A 14,512-nucleotide genomic window follows, 5' to 3' on the forward strand; every position below is an offset into this window, starting at 1 on the left:
TCCTTTTGATGGAAATATTATACAATTATGATGATGATCATATGAAATTTTAATGACGTGGGATGTTACTCTTATTGCAGTGCTAATTGCAAAATCTATAATTGTGCCTTAGATCATGGCAATTATTAATTTTTGTACATAAATAGATTTATTAGGGCATGCTCTAATATGTGAACATTGACTCACTGAGATTCCCTGTAATGTGATGCAATTACAGATGATTCCATTTTCTTTTATACATTTTCTCTAGTTATAAATTGTATATGATGAACAAATGTTATTTTTATTTACTAGAAAAATCTGCAGAAAATCTATGATGCAGTCAGGAAAAACTTTTTCTGGGTCTCAAACAAATCAAAACTCCCTTTAGTTTATTATTTATAGCAGGGGATGGAAGAAGTCATATCTTACAAAATATTCTTTCTCTAGGTTTCTTTCTGTTCCAACATCAGTCTGACATCTTGCAACAATAATTAAACTAAGGTCATACAAACTTTGACCCAGACTACACCTTACTTTTAACCTGAGGTAAACAAAATATGGGGGGATATGATTAAAAGCCAGCAATGTCTGAGTGCTGGAAGTGGTCCTTTTAAAATTGCAGATTTACAAATGAGCCCCACTTGTAGATGGCCACTTTGATCCCCGTCACTCAAGCATATGACCTCACTTTCCCCACCAGTTCCATCACTTGAACTCATTAAAATCAGAACAAAGCAAAAGTAACCAGCAATGACCATAATAAACAAGCTTGTAGACAACCCATGAGTTCAAATACAGAAGAGGATAGTTACTTAGTAAAGGAGAAGTAGGCTAGGGAGATTAGCTGGAGAGGAGAGAGAAGGTTGGGCAAACTTTTTCACAAACTGACCCTCCCAGAGTGGCCAGAAAGATCTAATTCCACCTTAATCTTAGTCACAGAGACCCCACCTGGAGATGCGTTTGTATAACCATCTCTTCTTGATGAGACGCCAGCATACTGAAGACCAAGGGATCATATGCCTCACAAGAGGCTACATTCAATCCTTTAAGGGCTTTCCCCCCTGTAGGGATGAGGTTCTGAACTGTGTTGGGCTGGCTGTATATACAAGAGCTTTTGTCCACAGCTTGAGATATCCTGGAGCCTGAAAATAAGGAGGAATAATTGCTTCCCTTTAATTATTTTTCTCTTCCTACCTTTCTTCACTCTGCTGGCTGCACCTGGAATGCCTTTCCCTTCCACTGGGTCCCTCTTCTTTTGTTCATTCATTTCAGCATCACTTCTGCATATTTGGAACACCAACTATTTGCTAATCTCCCCAAGTGCTAAGCTCATTAAAGCACAGAGAATTGAATAAGATGCAGTTCTTGCCTTCACACAACTCAATTTTGTGTTATTGGTACATTCGCAAATAAGTTTAAATGTTACTGGAGTTTCAGTTTCTTCATGCTTTGTGAGTGTGGAGAAGAGATCAAGCCCTCCTTCTCTTACCTTTTGAAGAACACATCCTGTTGCTTTTCCTCCTCCCTCACTGAATGCTTCTTTTTATGGGTATAATGGTCTACCATTTCCTCCCTACGTGGTGTCTCCCAGGCACTTCAAACTCAACACTTCCAAAATACACTCACTTCTCCCCACTTCTCTTTAGCTCGTGAAATGCCCCTGCCAGTCTCCTAGACACTCACGTCAGAAACCTGGGACTTTTACTTATGCCTTGTTCTTGCCCTCGGTGTTTAAAACAAAGCCATCTCCATTTTTGATGGACTTGACCCGCCTTGACATAGTTCCACAGGGAATCTCCATCTCTCTGTCCACAGTAACATTGCCCTAGACCTTGTCTCACAGCTTCCTGAATGGACATCTGCCTGTGTTTATTTCACTGATAACACACTATTACTTGACTCCATTTATGTTATGTCAATGTATTTTTTCATAGACTTAAAAAAATTTTAATTGACTTATAATTAACATAAAGTATTATATTATTTTCAGGTGTACAGCATAGTGATTTGATATTTTTATACATTATGAAATGATTACTGCAATAGGACCAGTAACCATCTGTCACCATACAAAGTTGTTACAATATTATTGACTATATTCTCTATGTGTACATTACCTCCCTGTGACTTATTTTTCTTATAGATGGAACTTTGTACCTCTTAATCCCCTTCATCTATTTCATCCATCCTCCTTCCCCCTCTCTCCCCTGGCAACCACCAGTTTGTCCTCTGTGTCTATGAGTCTGTTCTCTTTTGTTATGTTTCTTCATTTGTTTTGTTTTTTAGATTCCACTATAAGTAATATCATAGGATATTTGTTTTTCTCTCTGACTTATTTCACTTAGCATAATGCTCTCCAGGTCCATCTATTTTGCTGTAAATGGCAAGATTTCATTCTCTTTTATGGCTGAGTAATATTCCATTGTATATATGTATAACATATCTTCTTTATCCATTCATCTATGAATGGACACTTAGGTTGCTTCCATAGCTATTGTAAATAGTGCTGCAATGAACATATGGGTACATATATCTTTTCAAATTAGTGTTTTTGTTTTCTTCAGATAAATATCCAGAGGTGTAATTATTGGATCATATGGTAGTTCTATTTTTAATTTTTTGAGGAACCTCCATACTGTTTTCCATAGTGGCTGCACCAGTTTACACTCCCACCAACAGTGCACAAGGGTTCTGTTTTCTTCACATCCTTGCCAATACTTGTTTCTTGTCTTTTTGTTGATAGACATTCTGACAGGTGTGAGGTGACGTCTCATTGTGTTTTTTTTTTTTTTTTTTTTTTTTTTTTGCGGTACGCGGGCCTCTCACTGCTGTGGCCTCTCCCGTTGCGGAGCACAGACTCCGGATGCGCAGGCTCAGCGTCCATGGCTCACGGGCCCAGCCGCTCCGCGGCATGTGGGATCTTCCCAGACCGGGGCACGAACCCGTATCCCCTGCATTGGCAGGCGGACTCTCAACCACTGCGCCACCAGGGAAGCCCCTCATTGTGGTTTTGATTTGCATTTCCCTGATGATTAGTGATGCTGATCATCTTTTCATGTGCTGTTGACCATATGTATATATTCTTTGGAAAAATATCTATTAAGGCCCTCTGCCCATGTTTTAAATGGCCTGTTTGTCTTTTTGATATTGAGTTGTAGTTCTTTATATATTTTGGGTATCAATACCTTGTTGGATATATCATTTGCAAATCTCTTTGCCCTTTCAGTAGGTTGCATTTTCATTTTGTTGATGGTTTCCTTCACTGTGCAAAAGACTTTTTAGTTTAATGTAGTCCCATTTGTTTATTTTGTCGCCCTTTTTTTGCCCTGCCTGAGGAGACATATCCAAAAAAAATATTGCTAAAGACTGACGTCAAGGAGGTTATAGCTTGTTTTCTTCTAGGAGTTTTACGATTTCAGGTCTTATATTAAGTCTTTAATCCATTTTTAGTTTATTTTTGTACATGGTGTAAGAAAGTAGCCCAGTTTCATTCTTCTGCAGGTATATCTAAATGCATGGCCTTTTATTCCCTTGTATCCAACACACACTCTCTCTCTTCGTTGCAGCTCACTTTCCTGACTGCTCTCACTGCAGTCTCACCTGGTTCTTCCTGAGATTTCAGGCCAATGGGCACATCCTCAGGAAAACCCTCTCTAACCTCCTACCCATCTCCTCTATAAGTCAAATCCTTATCAACGATTTTCATAGCACCATGCTCTTCTCTTATACCCTTCCCAACTTTTTCTTTTTTTTTCTGTTTTAATAATACTTTTCCATTTTTAAGTTTGATTAGTGGCTATCTCCCCCAAAGTATGTATGTTTGAAGGGGCAAGGAGCTGGATTTCCCCTCATTACCATATTTCCTTATTGCATTTAGGAGGGCCCACCACACATAGTACATCCTCATAAAGTATTTGTAGAGTGAACACATAAGTGAGTGAATGAATGAATGAGGAAAGGAAAGAAGAAAGATCTGCAGTTTATGGTCAGAAAGAATTTTAGTTCCAAAATACTGCCACTAGATGGCAGCAATAACCAGCAGCAAAGTAGTCGAAGCCTCTGAATTCTTGGGTTTCAGGTGGTTTGGATTTTCCCGGCTTCTCAGGGGTCGTACCCTTTCCCATGGGCCTTTTTTCATCAATCTCTATTAGACATCCCTTATTGACATGGTTAATCCGGATGTGTGAGTGTATTTGGTGACAAGTAACGGAAACCTCCAAAACAGCGGTTCCACAGTGGGTGGAGAGGCATATATATTTTAATATAAACGTCCAGGGCTGGTGTAGCTGTTCAGGAAAATCCTCAGCAACCCAGGCTCCTTCTCAGCCTCAGTGTGACCCTTGAAGAATAGGGAAGAGCAAGAAGAAATAAGAGATGCCCACCATGTGGACTTCCGCCTACCCCTCTGGGACAGAAGGGTCTTATTGCCAACCCTCCCCCCACCACCGACTGCTGGGGAGGCTGGGAAGTGGGTTGGTTTTACTTTCTGATTATGGAAATAATCGAGATGCATAAAGGAGAGTGAGCGAAAGTCAGGCATTCCTGTAGGCAATAGGTGAAAAAGCCCCTGGAAACAACAAAGAGGTTCTGGAGAAGGATTTAGAATGAATGACACGAAGGAGACATAGGAGCCAAGAACAGCATCTATAGAAAAAGTGTTAATAAAATGTATAGTTTACCTAAAAGGCTGAACTGACTCTTGTTGCTTTCATCTTCACCCAGCAAACTCCTATGTGTTTCTCAAAATTCCAATTCAGATTGGGGGGTCACCTTTTTCAGGAAGTCCTTCCAGGCTTCTCTCTCCTTTTCCTCCCCTCTGGGTTTTTTTAAGGACAATGTAAAACCAAAGATTTTAAGTTGTTTTTAATAGTGGCACTGAGGAAAATAATAATGTTTAACAAGTGCTTACCATGTGCCAAGCACTGATGTCAATGTTTTATATTAATTAGCCTTTCCAAGAACTCTATGAGGTGTGTACTATTATTGTTTGTGTTTTAAAGAAAGCAATATTGAGGTTGTCACACAGCTAGGAAGTGGTGGAGCCAGGATTCGCATAAAGGCCAGCTGACTCCTGAGTCTACATTTTTAACCACTGTCCCTATGCTGCTTTGAAGAACAATTTGACAACACTGATTTTCACAGGGCTCCAAAATGATGCAATGCACCCCATGAGTATACAAGAGGGTCCTAGTGGGTAAGGAGGGGAAATACTAAATTTTTCTTATTTTGATTTATTTTTTATATCTCATATCTTTAATTTCTATATCTGCATATATTTAGTAAAGTACGTAATACTTTATGTACTATAACTCTTTTCCAAAATTTATAAATAAAAATTTAGGTACATAGTTTAGAGCTCTCTGGATTAGAGCTGCTGGCTTAAAAGCGTGGGACCAGTGAATAGAGTGGTGCAGTCTGAATGTACATGTATTACCAGGTGTCTCCACCAGGGGGTGCATTCATGGGAAAACCGACTTGTGCTTAGAGATTGCATCATTCTGTGTGGGTGTAGTGAGGGCTCTGAACATACTCCCCACCTTCCTTCTGCCCACTGGATGCTTCTTACCCACCTGGCCAGTCCACTCACCTGCAGGCTTTAGGAAATCACTAAAGAAGATGGCCTATCACAGCCCAGGGAAAATGCTGAAGGGCATTCCTATCCCTCATCTCTCCCTACACCCTCCTCACCTTGAAACTCAGCTCAGGCATCACCCCTCCTACCTTCCCAACCATGCTCCCTCCCTCCCTCTACCACACCCTCACGTCTGGAGGAACTCATGCCTCTGCTAGGGTGCCCTTAAAAGCTCTGTTCATGTCTCACACGTGGCACATGCCACTGAGTACAGAGATCTACCTGGCTGGACAGTGACCCCTTCAAGATCAGGGGTCCATGTTTTCTCTCTGTCCTGACCCTCAGCACAGCGCCTGGGCGAGGAGGTGCACAGTAGATAACTATTCGTTGAGAAATGACTTTTCAGAGTCAGGTCGTTCTGCTTTCAGGCGACTAGATGTGTAGCCGCCTCACCAGCTGAGTTAAGGCGTGTGTACACAACGCTCACCCTCGGCATAGCAGCAGCTAGTGAGTTTCTTTCCCATCCTCAGAAGCAGATTTACTGCGACAGTAAGGAAGCTAAAGCTTCAGGTCCCCTCACTTGCACAGGCCCCTTCCAAAGGCCCTGCATGGGGCTCTTCACCATCGTTTCACAAGGTCATGTGTTTTTGTAAAATTTGCAAAAGTAAGATGTCTTCACCACAAATGGTTAAGATCGCTGTGTCACTCCATGCCACCTTCCCCTCTGGCCCACTTCCCTTTTTGTAGAGTGACCCTGGAGTGGCTGCAGGCATTCTGGGAACCAAGTAGGTTAAGTTGAGAATACATGTAGTTTTGGGTTAGTGGGATACATTTACGCACTTGCAGTCACTTCTGTGTGTGGTTAGGTTCTAGCTAGCCATTCAAGTTGGGAGTAGTTTCCAGGAGTATTCCTATGTTTGGCTCCTGACTCACGGGCATCTTGACACAGTGCAGGCCAGCTGTCCCACGGTGACTTGAATGTGTTCTCTGGTGCTGGGCACTGGAAGGATATGGGCCATGGAAGAGAAACCAGGTTTCAAAAGTAAGAGATCAGTAACTAGAGTGCAGAAAATTCTTTTAATCTTCAGACAGGTACAATTTTAAATGTAGGATTTGGTTCTTGACAATGTCTGGTTAAAATGGAATTTCTCTCCTGCTAGGAATATACTCAATAATGCAGCACATATAATCATAAATACACCATACATTAAAAAAATTTTAAGAGTAGTGTATCTAGCCCAGAAAAAACTGTAATTGGAAAAGATACATGCACCCCTATTTCATAGCAGCACTATTTACAATAGCCAAGACATGGAAACAACCTAAATGTCCATCAACAGATGACTGAATAAAGAAGATGTGATATATATATACACACATACATACACACAGTGGAATACTACTCAGCCATTAAAAAGAATGAAATAATGCCATTTGCAACTACATGGATGGACATAGAGATTATCATATGAAGCGAAGTAAGTCAGAAAGAGAAAGACAAATACCATATGACATCACTTATATGTGGAATCTAAAATACTACACAAATGAACATATCTACGAAACAAAAACAGACTTACAGATATAAAGAACAGACTTGTGGTTGCCAAACTGGGAGTTTGGGATTAACAGATGCAAACTGCTATATATAGGACAGATAAACAACAAGGTCCTACTGTATAGCAGAGGGAACTATATTAAATATCCTATGATGAACCATAATGGAAAAGAATACGAAAAAGAATATATATGTATAACTGAGTCACTTTGCTGTACAGCAGAAATTAAACACAACATTGTAAATCAACTATACTTCAGTAAAATTTTAAAAAGAGTATGGTACCTAGTGAAAAATCACATTCAACACAAGGTCAACTCACTAAGACACACTCTTCCAATTTAAAAACACACAGTACTCATTAAACTGCCTGAATGGGGGAGTTCCTGGCTGTCCAGTGGTTAGGACTCGCTGCTTTCACTGATGTGGCCCAGGTTCGGTCCCTGGTAGTGGAACTAGGATCCCACAAGCTGCACAGTGCAGCCAGGAAACAAACAAACAAACAAACAAAAACTGCCTGAATGGAAGAGCAAAGCACAAAGCTACAGGCTCATGTCCCAGCCTCCCTGTCTTAGTCATTTTACATTCACCCTCCAACCTCAGGAGTATTCCACTTTATTGGTTTAGATCTCATTTTGGTAGCATAGAGCAAAAGCATAAAGAAATATCCCACAAGAAGAAACTGGCTCTAGGACAAGAACACTGCCCTTAGTCATAAGAAGGGAAGGAATGAAAGGGCAGCCTGGCTATCAGATGGTGGCAGCACGGTCAGTAGCAGCAGGCAGCAGGGAAAGACACACACCCTACGGTTAGGCGTCACCTTAGCCCTCCTTTGAGTTTCCAAAAGAATCACCTATCACTCAACCCATTTGTCTTAAGTAAGCCTAATAGGAAATCTCTGAAAATGTGATTGGATCCTTTTTTTAAACCAAGTGGTTGCTGACTGAGGATTTTCCAAAATGTAACATTTCTTGTGTAAATCAAAATAAGAAAAGAAAACTCCAGCATTACATTTCCCTATGCCAACTACGTCAGTGCAGCTCAAGACAGAAAATTAAATAGGACAGGGCCAAAACACACTTTTCCCATAAAAACTCCTCTCTGGGCCATGAATGGCCCCGGACACTTACCCACTACATTTAGAACAAGTAGGGACTGCTTTATTTTCTGTAATTCTACTTAATTTCTAACTTCAAGGTTCCCTTCCTCCCAACTGATAGAAAATTAAACTCATTCCTGGAGATCTTCCCACTGAGGATTAGGCCATAGTTTTGGAGACCCTCCTGACACCTGGAACTTTGACATGATTTCAAAATCATGATGATGCCGAAGTATTGGGTAACGAGGTTTCAGCTGCGACTACGATTGTCTGCATCTGCCTGGCCTCCTGGGGCTCCCACCGCACTTGGGTGGGTCAGGGGACTTTGGGGGAGCCTCCCTGTCTTTTCATTTGCCCAGACAAACCCAGGGGCTATTCTGGAATGTGGGGGCTGTTTCCCTCTTCACCCAGGACCTATAGCACCTTTCTCCTCTCTCATTTCCCCGATCCCAAATTTTTGCAGAATTTCCCTTTTTAAATCTTGCCCCCAGGCTTCCTGCTGATGGAAGAAATTTTCACATACCGAGGTAAGAGGAAGTCATTCTGGCTTCTACATTACTTAAATTGAACTTTAACATGCTACCTAGAACAGCCTGTTTTGTGGCTTATCAAACATACATCATACATCTTCTTCGACAAATAAAGAAAAGGGTGCATTGGCCAAAAGTACAGAATGTTGATTTTAAAGATAAAGATGAAATGCCTCCCTTCCTGGGATGGCTGTGTTAGTCCTCCTTCAGTGATAAGCCTCCCTTCCCAGGTGCCAACGCCATAGGGGCTCGCTGTGTACGTGCTGATCTGACCTTGTTGAAACCTTGAAGGAATGTACCCCTATCATGTTTTTGGTTTTTTTTTTTTTTTTTTTTTTTTTTTTTGCGGTATGCGGGCCTCTCACTGCTGTGGCCTCTCTCGTTGCGGAGCACAGGCTCCGGACGCGCAGGCCCAGCGGCCATGGCTCACGGGCCCAGCCTATCCACAGCACGTGGGATCTTCCCGGACCGGGGCACGAACCCATGTCCCCTGCATCGGCAGGCGGACTCTCAACCACTGCACCACCAGGGAAGCCCTCTTATTCTGTTTTTTGACTTGGGAATTAGGTATACTAGAACCCACTTCACAGTTGTTGGGAGATTTACAGGAGAGGACAGTGCCGAGATGGCCACAGGGGTTTAATATCAACGAGGGGAGGAGAGCACATCTGTGGAGAGGCGTTCCCAGTCTGCACCTGATCAGTTCACAGGGCGCCAGGGGGAGATCCCTGGGGCAGCCCCCAACCCTGCCCCCCGGGGGCTCCATCCCAGGAAATGGCACTGCCACCTGCCCAGCTTTTCAAGAACAAGCTGTAGGAGTTGTCCATGCATCTTCCCTTTCCCAATCCTTACAACGATCCTTCAGCAGGTTCCATTTGTTCTAGGTTCAAAACATACATACCTTGTGTCCTCAACTCTCCATCCCCATTGTCTTCAGCCTAGTTTAAGTCACCAGCACCTCCTGCCCAGATTCCTCTGGCCTTAAACTGGAGTCGCCATTTATACCTAGAATTCATTCTCTAGGCAGCAACCACGGCTCTCATTTTAAAACACGTCTAATCATGTCTCTCCCCCAACTTAAAACCCTCCAATGTCTTCTCATTGCTTTTAGGATAAAATCTAACTTACATGCTCCACAAAGCCCAGCATGATCTGACTACTGCCCAGCTGCACAAAACGGTCCCAGCCTCTGCTGTCTGTCAGCTCTTATATCAGCTTTTTCTCTTGGGGATGCTCTTCCTCAGATCTGCACATGGTTCCCTCCTTCTCATCCTTGAGTCTCAGCTCAAACATTACTTCCTCATTCAGAGCAGCCTTACTTGCCCATCTTGATTAAAGTGTCTTTTCCAAGTTGCATTTTCTCAACATCATGCTAATTTCCTGAGTGCATTCTCATAACCTGTTATCTTCTTCATTTGTTCATTACTTTTATATTGTGTATTTTCATTTCTTTCCACCAAGTCAGAGAGTTTGCTTGTCCTGTTCATCACTGTATCTCTCAGTGCTTAACACAGTGATCAGTACATAATAAATATTTAATAAATGCTTCTTGAATGAATGAATATACAAATAAAGGAACCCATAAATGAATGAATGATTAAATAAATGATGTTTACTCTTGCTAACTTCCCATTGTCCTAAATCTAGCCCTGGATAGGAATCTCTTGCTCTGTTCTGCTAACTGATGTATACTGGGATAGGGTGGCCTGTTGAGAGACTCAGCCCATGAAAGGAGGCACTCAGAAGGAATCCAAGGACACAAACTGCAAGCACCAGAGATTTATCTTAGAATACTTCCTAAAGGGTCTCTTGACCAGAAGAGTGCACTCCAGACAATAAGGGGCACTGGCAATGCTGGAGCATCAAAGCTCCATACAAATGAATCCACAAGTTGCAGGGTTGGGTGACTGAGGGGCTACAGTGTCTGGTGTGTGCACTCGGAGGAGAACATTCAGGTGTTTTGATGGTGCTGGTTTCCTGGGCCAGCCTGAGGAAATCAGTGGAAGAGGTGGCAAGGGGCAGCCCAGTTCAGTGTGGCTGCCCACAGAAGCACTCTACTTGGTAGCTCAGAACTTCTAATGGAAAGGCTTTCCATCTCTACTTCTTACATAAAGGCAGGCAGAGTCAAGGAGCGACTAAGGAACCTAGCCCAACACCTGCAGGGCAGGGAAAGGTCTACAGGTCCCCTAGTTTACTATCAAATGAGCGTTAAACATGATTCCTCTTATTAGTTAAGCAACACTCTTCTTCTTTTACATGGAATGCATTAAGAAAACCTTACATCCACACATATATGGTCAACTAATTTTCAACAAAGATGTCAAGAATACACAATGGGAAAAAGATACTCTCTTCAATAAATGGTGTTGGGAAAACTGAATGTCCACATGCAAATGAATAAAATTGGACCCTTACATTACACCATATACAAAAATGAACTCCAAATGGATTAAGACTTAAATGTAAGACCTGAAACCATAAAATCCCTAGGAGAAAACTCCTTGACATTGGTTCTTGGTAATGATTTCTTTGGATATGACATTAAAAGCATAGGTAACAAAAGCAAAATTAAACCAGTGAGATTACATCAAACTGTAACTGAGCAGGACCCTATGGGGCCTTCCTGGAACAGACTGCTCCCCCACCCCATGTCCTCTGCCTGCCTCTTGTCTGTACAAAAAACTTTAGCCAAAGAATAAATTTAATCAGAAAAATGAGAAAATACACAAACAAAGGAAAGCAGTCAAGCAAGACAAAATAATAATACTTTAGCTATTAAACAAAGTCAAGGACCTTTAGTTTCTCCTCAAGGACTATAGATACTATTCTGACCCATATACTTTGAGCTGTTTTGCAGATATTGAAACCCCCCAGTAGAAGAAGTTAACTGTATGCTGACCACAAGCATGTAGACTCCAAACCAGTTAAAACCAGAAGGACTAGCTAACCAGAGATTTATGGCTCAGATAACGTTCCAATCACAATCGAGACATGACAGCTACTTAGAACCATGTGATGGAAATAATCGTCTATGAAAATAGAAGATTACCCCCTCCCTAGCACATAGCCCTTTCCTCTTTTCCCTATATAATCTCTGAACAAAACCTGGGGATTTGGGAGAATTAGTTTTTTGGGACATGAGGCCACCTTCTCCCTAGGATTGCCAGCATCCTCAATAAAGCTATCTTTCCTTTTACCCAACACTTGTCTGTCAGTGTTAGATTTATTGATTTATTTATTGGTTTATTTATTTTTGCCATACGCCACACAGCTTGTGGGATCCCAGTTCCCCAACCAGGGATTGAACCCAGGCCCTCAGTGGTGAAAGCGCAGAGTCCTAACTATTGGACCACCAGGGAAGTTCCACAGTGTTAGATTCTTGAGCAATGAGCAGCTGAACCTGAGTTCAGTAATAAAACTAAAAGTCTTCTGTACACCAAGGGAAAATATCAACAAAATGAAAAGGCAGTTTATGGAATGAGAGAAAGTATTTGCAAACCATATATTTGATAAGGGGTTAATATCTAAAATATATAAGGAACGCTTACAACTCAATAGTAAAACAAAACAAAACAAAAAGCCAAATATCCCAATTAAAAAATTGGTAAAGGAACTGAAGAGACATTTTACCACAGAAGACATTCAAATTGTCAGTAGGTTTATGAAGAGGTATTCAAGATCACAAATCATCAGAGAAATGCAAATCAAAACCACAATGAGATATCACCTCACACCTGGTAGGATGCCTATTATCAAAAAGACAAGAGACGGGCTTCCCAGGTGGTGCAGTGGTTAAGAATCCGCCTGCCAATGCGGGGAACATGGGTTCGAGCCCTGGTCTGGGAAGATCCCACGTGCCGGGGAGCAGCTAAGCCCGTGTGCTACAACTGAGCCTGTGCTCTAGAGCCTGAGAGCCATAACTACTGAAGCCCGTGTGCCACAACTACTGAAGCCCACGTACCTAGAGCCTGTGCTCCACAACAAGAGAAGCCACTGCGATGAGAAGCCTGCGCAACCCAACGAAGACCCAATGCAGCCAAAAGTAAATAAATTAAAAAAAAAAAAGAAGACAAGAGACAACAAATGCTGGCAAAGGTGTGGAGAAAAGGGAAACCTTGTACACTGTTGGTGGAAATGTAAACTGTTACAACCTCTATGGAAAACAGTATGGAGTTTCCTCAAGAAATTAAAAATAGAATTACCATATGATCCAGCAATCCCACTTCTGGGTATATACTGAAAGGAAATGAAATTACTATCTGGAAGAGATATCTGCACCCCCATGTTCACTGCAGCATTATTCACAATACCCAAGATATGGAGACAATCTAACTGTCCATTGATGGATGAATGGATAAAGAAAATGTGATACACACACACACACACACACACACACACACACACACACACACACACACACACACGCAGAGGAATATTATCCAGCCATTAAAAAGAAAGAAAACCTGCTGTTTTGACAACCTGAATGAAGCTGGAGGGCATTATGCTAAGGGGAATAAGCCAGACAGAGAAAGACAAATACTATATGATTTTACTTACAAGTGGAATCTAAACAAACAAACAAAGGAGAACTCATAGAAACAGAGAATAGAATAATGGTTGTCAGGGGTTGGGAGGTGGGGGAAATGGGGAGATGTTGGTCAAGGCGTATAAACTTTCAGTTATAAGATGAATAAGTTCTGAGGACCTAATGTATGGCATGCTGACATAGTTAAGAGTATTGTATACTTGAAATTAGCTAAGAGTAGATCTTATGTGATGGCGCCAAGAAAAAAAAAGTATATGAGGTGATGGATGTTTTAATTAATTTGTTTGTGGGAATCCTTTCACAATGTAGACATATATCAAATCATCATGTTGTACACTCTAAATATATTACAATTTTATTCATCGCTATTTCATACCTCAATGAAGGTGAAAAAAATCCTTAAACCCTCTAGGCTTCTATAATAGTTTAAACAATTAATGAAACAATGGTCCAGCCAGGAACTGCTAAATGTCAACAGTTTATTTTAATGAAACCCCCAAAGGGCCTCTCAGATCCTTATCTACTTACCACATGCAAAGTGATACATTGTTCCTAACCCTTAATAAACAATTTATGTAAACTGCTGAGCCCCAAAGGCATTCTAAACACCTAGATTTTACCCTAGTCTCTCCAGAGAGGAGGGAAACCGCCTAGGAACTCCAGCCAGTTAGGTCCCAGCAATTTACAAACACATACCCGGCAGAAAACATAGCAGTTCCTGGATTTCACCTTACTTTATGAAAAAATGTCTTCCTATTCCTTTCCCCAACACTTTTTGTTGCCTTTCACACTTCTAAGATGCTCCAACTATAATTTATATGGCTTACATGACCACATTCAATTTTTTTTTTAGTTCTCCAGGTTATACTTAATGTATATTTGTTATACATGCCTCTCTACAACTTGTATGGCTTTATGTATCCTTTAAGGTTCCCAAGGCAAATACAATTAAGTTCCAATTCATATGAACTGTTAAATATCTATCAGCAGATAATACTCTTGCCACATTCTGAAGAATGTTCTATAATAAATGTAGTGGGTGGAATAGTGTTCTGTCTCTCACTCATGTCCACTTGGAATCTCAGGATGTAACCTTATTTGGAAATAGGGTCTTAGCAGATGTAATTAGTTAAGATGAGGTCATACTGGATTAGGGTGGGTGCTAAATCCAATGACTACTGTCCTTATAAGAAGAGAAGAGGATGCACAAAGATTCACACAGAGG

Source organism: Pseudorca crassidens, chromosome 17 (assembly GCF_039906515.1).
Source record: "Pseudorca crassidens isolate mPseCra1 chromosome 17, mPseCra1.hap1, whole genome shotgun sequence".
NCBI classification, from domain to species: Eukaryota; Metazoa; Chordata; class Mammalia; order Artiodactyla; family Delphinidae; genus Pseudorca; species Pseudorca crassidens.